Here is an 8,234-nt window from a genome sequence, read left to right on the forward strand (position 1 = left end):
GCCAGCAGAGTACATTTGAAAGGCAAAATAATTCCAAAGTCAGGTACACAAAGTGAAATCTGCCCTACAGTGATCCACATGCCTTCTAACCTGTGCGAAACGGCCCTCGCCGCATGGCGCAGTTCAGATTTAACAACAGGCTGGAGCACATTGCCGTGTGGAGACCATTCTCGTACAATCCATTACAGAACATTGCCAGAGTACCTCCCAAAGTGCTGTAATTACCATCACCTTACAATAGCGAAAAAACCAAAGCACAGAGCGCCCGGCCCCCATTCTAGCTCGCAGCGCCCCAGGCTCTGCAATGGCGCTGCCCCGCTGAGAGTGTAGGCGAGCCTGCCGATAATGGGCATTGTCTGCGAGTACACAAAGCGCTGGCAGGCTAAGAGGAGCTCTGTGCCTTGCTCTGTTTCAGAGGAGACCTAGCTGCAATTAGCACAGTTCTCACACGGTGCAGTCCGGCTCCATCCGAGTCACCCACTAGCACTCCAGCCTACCTCCATGCAGGCATGCGTTTGCTGGAGTTTTGTTCATTTACAGGAATAAGCTCCAGGGATTTTTCAAATACTGCTAATGTGCCCAGTGCTTGGAAAGCAGCTCCACTGCACCAAAGAATTCAACTCCAAGGTCTCTGGCTCAGCAAGTCAGCACCAGCATAGTCCTGCCAATCAAAACACTGTCCTGGCCCAGGGAACAATGAGCTAGTAGTTATTGCTTGCTTTTATCGGGGACACAACCCCTCCCGGTTCTCAGCCCTCTCGCACCTGGGATCAACAAACCACCCACCGTCTGCTGCGACTCCTCCAAATCCCACAATCCTTTTGAGCCACACACTGGGTGCTGCGCCAAAGCAGGGAGCAGAAGGCTGGTAGTTTTACAGGGTCAGGCTGGACAGTGCTTTGCTATCCTCCCCTCTCCCACCACCACGGTTTTCTCCTTTCCTGGAAGCAGAACACAACGCTGCCAGGGAGGTGCTGCAACCAGCTGGAGCAACAGCACAAAGAGGGAGGGAGTGAACATTCCCTCTCACAGATAATCCTTCCCCCCTCCCACAAGTCCTCTTTCCCCTCCCAGTTATCATCATTCTATTAACGATGGGTGTGGCACAGGAGCCCCTCAGCTCCAAAGGGACAGGCACGGCTATTATCTTCCTCTCCCCTGCACCCTCATTTTAGTGCACAGCCCCGGTGGCGTGCATGCCTACAGCACCACGGATGGCACTACGGTCACTGATTTCCTCTCTCCTACAGCTTGTGACTTCGGTGTAGAGCTGAGCGTCACGTGGCCTGGGTATGTTGTTAGTGCTAGGGAGCAGGTCAGCAAATGCTCCCACAAGCCAACTGCAAATTTTAGCAACGTAAAGGGAGAAACTATTCCCCAACCTTGCCCGCTCTACATTCAGGTACAATGCACCACGGCCAGGCCAGCGCTCAGAGTCCATGCACCAGTGAATAGCTTCCTGCCCTGGCCAATGCGTGGGGTGGGGGGATATCAAGGCATCCGATTTCCTGCAGAATTTAAACTCATGTAAGAGGCCCCAGCCAGGATCAGGGCACCGTTGTAACAGGCCGTGCACAGGGAAATGTGGCCCCAGCCCTGAAGAGCTTCACTTTCCAAGTATGACCTGATGAAGTGTTTTCCTGAGTCTGCAAATGCATGACTCTGGTGCATCTGCTCACATTTGTGGCATGGGGCAGAGGGAAATTAACAGGATGCTAGTCAGTTTCACAGATGCTCTTTGGAACCCTCTGGGCAGCTGTGACACTGTCAAAGATCAAGTCACTTCCACACTGCAGCTGATTAGGAAAGCTCTAGCAGGTCATGGAGTTAAGCAGAGTAGAAAGAGAGGGGCAGAGCAGCAAAGACAGCTGCCCCTTTTCTTCAGATGCTCTGGGACCACACTTCTCTCCAGTGGCAGGAGGCGAACCATCAAGACACTAACTAATCAGAGGCTGAAATGGAGCCCACAAGCAGGAAATCACCCTGGTGGGAACCTCAGCCCCCTCCTTTACTCTCCAGCAGTTGAGATGGCCGGGATGGGAGAGAGACAGGCTGCCCACTGGGACGTTGCCTCCCGACCCCAATGGGCAGAGTTCTGCTTCCTGTGCCTTTTGTATTTACTCCTGTAGTGGGTTTTTCGAGCTTTGGACTTGATGTTTCCCATTTGTCCCCTTGAGCAACAGGACAACGTGCTGCATCTGGCATGTTACTATTACTGCAAACCATGTCGCTAGCTGAGGTCTACACACCTTTAGAAACAACCACAGAGCAAAACGAGCCACAAAGGAGACAGGAGGATGTGTCCCCCAACCTCCCTTAGCATCGCCTCTCATGCAAGGTTCCCCTCTTCAAGAGCCCCTCCGCCTCAGAAAGAAATGAGCCCTGTAGAATGCCCTGCAACTCAACAGCTTTGGGCTACATCAGAGTGGAGGGTGTAGTGAGCTCCAAAGGCGAGGGACCCCCACAGAGAACAGACCTGCCAGCAGCTGCAGCCCAGGCACCTCCGTGGACCAAGTGTGGCTGCCTGGTTCAGGGCAAGAGCCATTCACTCAGGCAGGCAGTTCCCACACCATTAAGGACTTTCAGGTTAAGGATGTGGAGTCTCCTACCAATTCCTCTTTGGAGGCCTGATCGCTGAGATAATGGCACAAACTGACGACAGCAAAACCAAGCCAACAGGAAGTTTAAGGTTCGCAGACAGGCTTATGTTTACTGTGCAGTGTGAAAGAGAAGGCATTGTACTAGTCCTGCGGGGCATGTAATCCAGAAAGCAATCTACCTCCTGCACCAGGATCCCAGAGCACAGCCCGCTCTGAACTGCACTTGGCTCTGCTTCAAGAGCTGCAGACAGCACACACTTGGCAGTTCCTTGCTACGGTTTGCTCAGGCGACCTAAGATGCAATGTGCAAGCTAGCTAAAGCTCCCCGGCACTGCCCTCTTGGTCAGTAGCACTGGAAGAGGGATGGACTGAAATCCGCCTCTCCTCTGGATGAGCCAGCAACTTCAGGCCCCTCCATCTCCTAAACTGAAAAGCAGAATCAAGGTAGACGGAGCCCTCACTGGAGAAGAGGCTGCGAGAAATGGCATGGAAAACAAAGACCATTGCTGCACTAGCACTGTTTATTGCAGGAGGTATGAACAGAATGCCTATGTCATCCTAATGCTCTAAGAGACACCTCTGCTCAGGCCAGCTGCATTTCTTAACACTGGTAAAGGGGCAGGAAACCTTGCAACTCTAGGTCAGCTCTGAGCAATCTGGGTCAGAGGTAGCCTGTGAATAACAGCAGCATACCAGAGGTCACCAGTCCAGCATCCTGCCAGTGACCAACACCAGATGCTAAAGGAAGGTGTTAAACCCCACACTGGACAGTTACGTAATAACATACCCATGAGTTGAATCTCTTCCTAACTACAGACAACAGTCATGCTTTGTATTTATGGCAGCACCTCGGGGCCCCAATCATGGACCAGCAACCCACTGTGCCAGGCACTGCCCCAAACAATTTACAGCCTACATGGACAGGTTCTAACCTTCAAACCAATTCAAACAGACTCCTAACAAGGTCAGTGGAGTGCTATTAATTAAAGGACACTATTGGATTAACCTCCTCTCTAAGTTAACCAGTGTTAATTTTTCTAGGCTCTTTCTACAGAAGCTTTTCCGCATCCACTGCCCTTCTCTTAACCTTTTCTAATTCCTGCCATGTGCTGTAGAGATGTGGATGATCCAAACTGACCTGGGGATGTTGTCCTTTCCGCAGTGCAGCCTCACACCCGACTGTCTCTTTCTCAGTGCTACTGTGCAGCAAGTGTTTTCACTGAGCTGGCCACCATGACACCTACACTTCCCTTCCAGTGTCCCACATCCTGCATTTGACGCCACTAAACTTCACCTTCCGGCCCTCACCCAGCTCACCCTCAGCAAGCAGGAGCTCCCTCCACCTACCATGGCCAGCCAGAACTCTGGAGTGCAGATACCACAATGAGAAGCGCTATGTGAACACCCCCCATCATGTTACCCAATCTCCCACCTACGTTAGCTCTTTCTGTGGCTCTTCTATATCCCCTCGAGTCTCAACTGAGCTAAATAACTGCAGCCTCAGTACGCTTTGCCATCCTACTCTCCCTCCCCCCCACCGATCATTAGTAACCAGCCCTAGCACAGATCCTTCGGACTCCTCACAATTAACCTATTTCACCGTTCAGAAGCAGCTATTCAGTCCCACTATTTTCTCTTAACCAGTTTCTAATACATGAGAGAACTTTACCCTCGACTTAGTTTCCTTAATAGCCTTTTGTAACAGACTTTATCAAAGGCTTTTTTGAAAACCCAAATGTGTTGTATCCAGCAGGGCTCCTTAGCCGCTGCACTGCTAACCCCTCAAAGAATCCTGAGAGGCTGGAGAGAGACACCTTCCCATTACACACACAGCTAAACCCAGGGTTGTGAGTTCAACCCTCGAGGGGGCCATTTAGGGAAGTGGGGATTGGTCCTGCTTTGAGCAGGGGTTGGACTCCTGAGGTCCCTTCAACCCTAATAACCTATGATTCTGTAACATACTGGTTGGTCTAGCATGCTTTCCTAGGTGCTTTAAGACTATTCTTCTAACTTGTTTACCTGACACTGTGGTAAGGCTCATTGGTCTAACTGCCAGGATCACCCTGCCCCATTTTTAAAGACAGGCACAATACTGATTACCCTACAATAGAGTGGCTGATTTTGATCGATTACACATTTGAGTTGGCTCCAGGTCTAGTTCCTGGTGGACAGGTGTCTATGGTGAAAGCCAAGATGGGCACTCAGCCATGGGCATCCTCTTTCTGCTAGAGGTGGTTCCTGGGGAAGAGGGTTAAGGTACCTTGGTAGGGAAGCTCAGGGGAACACGGCCGCTCTGGCCCATGAATACAGACTGTGCGGATTAGAGACATCAAGCTCCAAGGATGTCAATCTAGCATCTTTCATGAACGCTCAGTTTGACTGATTTTATAAAATGAAACACTTGTGGAAGTGCTGGGTCAGCCACCATGGGGACCAGAGCCCGCTACCATCCCACACATGCAGTATACACATTCTATTGCTGAAGAACTGGTGGAGCAACATTCTGAACACGTACTTACTAAGCGGCAGCCTAGAGAGACTTCTCCACAGACTTTTGGCAAATGCAATATGTGCTTTTTACCTAAGTCACCGTGCTCAAGAACTAGATGAGTTAAAATGAAACCAAATAGGACAGAGAAACAGGAGCACTGTGGTTTACTTGCACCCAGCTAAGCTAAGCTGCTTTGCTCTTGCTAGTCACATCCATGCAAGAGATCCTGAGCTTCTCTAGTTTTGCAAATTCAACATAACAGGTACATTGATACTATTAAATAGACCGTTCTGAAAGATCCCATTTAATTATGTTGAAATAATGGTTTCAGAAGTAGATATTTGACAAAAAACAACTTTCTAATCAAATGACTCTAGAACTATAACTTAATGAAGTTGAATTAAATAAGACCTGCATTGCCATATAGCAATTGTGAGCCATTACAGAAAGCTACAAGTATGCAGCCTTGGGACCGGAAATTCCTTCACTGCCAAGAGTAGAAGCTATTTGCACTTCAGACAATTGTGATTTGGGGATTAATCCCATATCTGTGCCCTTTAAGGTACCTTTTGGGAACAGTATACAATGCACTCCAAATTAGTGCTCTCATTTATGCTGTTCTAGATTCTAAGAATGTTACTAAATAGCCAGTGGGACAGGGGAGCTGAGCTGTGCATGCCTGAAACATTTATTTAGGACAAGTCTCCTCTCCAATCGGCACAGCAGACCTTGACTCATCCTGCTCTTGACATGCCCCACCACAGGGAGAGGGGGGTATTAGAGCCAACAGCCACTGCGCAGACAGGAGAGTTTTGTTGGAATTGTCCTGGGGATTCAGCACATGAGGGTCTCTCACTGCTGAGCTGCCATTCTCTCAAGGAACCAACAATTCAGAGCAAATCTTCAGCCCTAAGGGCCATTACAATATAAGCGGGGGGGGGGGGGGGGGGGGGGGGGGAGAGTGGGAAGCACTGAAGACAGGCTGCTGCTGCTTCAAGAGTAGCCTCAGATCTGTAGTGGGGATGGGACGGGAAGGAAACACTTGGGACATCTCCCCCGAATGAATCTGTGGGGAGGAGTTAGGAAGGGGTCCCAGAGAGAAGCCTCTGTGCTGCCTCAAAGCCAGTAAAGGTTAGCAATAAGGATGGGAGAGGGGATGCGGCTGGGGAGTTTGGAGGGCTGGCATGCAGCAAAGCTGGCCCACCAAGAGCCACTTGACTGCCTGCCAGCCATCCCTTTGTTCTTCCACTGGCAGAGGAAATGGGGCTGCCGGCAAAAGAGGCAACCCCATTTCCTCTCCCCCACCCCGCCTCTGATTAAAAGGTTAGCGGGGAAGGAAGGAGAAGCAGATGGCCTGGTTGTGAGCCATCAGCCTCTCAGGAGCAAGCACAAAGGTCTAGCCTCTCCATACCCTGGAACCTTCCCCTCCCCCTATCACCACCATGGGGCAGGACCGTAAGGGGCACGGCTCGATGGACTCAGGTGTTCCTCACCCCATCCCGACAGTGGCTCTTCTTCAAACAGTAGCAGCCTCAGGAGACTGCCACCTCTCCTCCTTCCTCAAGACAGGAGGAAGAGTAGAGTTTGGAGCATGGAGACAGGGGAGAACTATCTGAGATCATTCATCTTAAAAGTGACCATGTTACTGAAGACAGGGCTAATAGGCTAAGCCATAGCAACATGGTCCTTAGAAAGACCTTGGAATGACCACCACCACCACGAACGGCCGTGAGCTGGGAGTCCTACACTTGGTGTGCCAGAGCAGAGACAGGGAACCAAGTCGTAAAACATCCATCGCTCACCAAATGACAGCTGGCATCTCCCACTGCCTCTCTTTATAGCTACAGAGCTGATCCTAGAATTGAGAGCTGCAGGTTGGCTGAGTGGGTGTGCCATTTTACATCACGGCCAATCTGGCTTCAAACCAGGAGCGCAAAGAATTGCCAAAGAGGGTAAAATAGGCTATTTGCTTGTCCCAGCAGATGCACAATGTTACATCACGGAGAGCGTTAAAAGGTAACAGGCAAGGAATGAGGATTGGACAGGAACAAGACCACGTGTCACTACAGGGTATGCGGCTGTGGAGAAAGGTTAGTCTGCTCAGATATTTCTGAGCCAAGGAGCAGCAAGCCCAACCCTTCTACACAGTTTTATTTAATTGCTTGTCAGGAAGACTTTACAGCTGGGTTTAGTCAAGAATTTACAGGGGGAGAGAGATAATAGCCTGACCAGAGCACAGAATGAACAGCACCTTCACAGAAAGGATTCTCCAAAAGAGAGAACTACCTCTGACTTCTTGTGTAAAGGAGACACTAACCACCTCTTCGGGGCACTTACACTCTACACTAATACAATTGTATCTTGGGACCCAGTTAAAACACTGTTCCTTGACCTTCCCCTTCTTCTGTGGCTGAAGCTTTGGACAGCACCAAGACATTAACCACATTATAGTCCTGTCTTTGCTGAAGTTGGAATCCTATTACAATTAGGTTCCTGACATTTGTAATGTAGATGGACCCACAGCGTTTGGACTTCATGCCACCATTCTCACCATCAAAGGGAACAGACTTCTGGCTGAGAAGGGTAGAACAAACTGGAGACATTAGGGAAAAATGACAGGGCAAGTCGCTTGCAGACCCTCCTGCTAGACCACAGATCCAACCAAACAGCAGGACACCCAGAAACTTCACCAAAGCGCCTCCTATTTGACCTACAGCCAAGTGTGGGGCTGCTAAATGTGCTAAACCCATCAGAAGAGACACAGCAAAGAAAGTGAGAAGATCCTTAGCAGAATATTGTATGCGAAGGAGCTTTCAAGTTACACAGCCCCCCGGGGACTGCCTGAACAGAGGGCTACAAAGCAGCTGCTCGTTCAAGTGCTGCAGTGAACGGTTACCCCTTGAACGTGTATCCCAGTCCAGGGTGGGGTCTGCTCTCAGCTCTTGCGGGGGCTCCTTCTGTACCAGGCCTCTTCATTGCCTCGCAAAAGCCAGGTTCCAAAAGCTGAGCAATGGACTGCCCCGCAGCCTATCCACAATGGAGACCTCCATGTGCCTTCCCCCCCCTTACTCCTGGAGGAGGGGCAATGGCCCATCCCATAACCACTTCCCCACAAGCTAAACACTCTACTGCCCCCCCCCCCC

This window comes from Chelonoidis abingdonii, chromosome 14, assembly GCF_003597395.2.
Source record: "Chelonoidis abingdonii isolate Lonesome George chromosome 14, CheloAbing_2.0, whole genome shotgun sequence".
NCBI lineage: Eukaryota > Metazoa > Chordata > Testudines > Testudinidae > Chelonoidis > Chelonoidis abingdonii.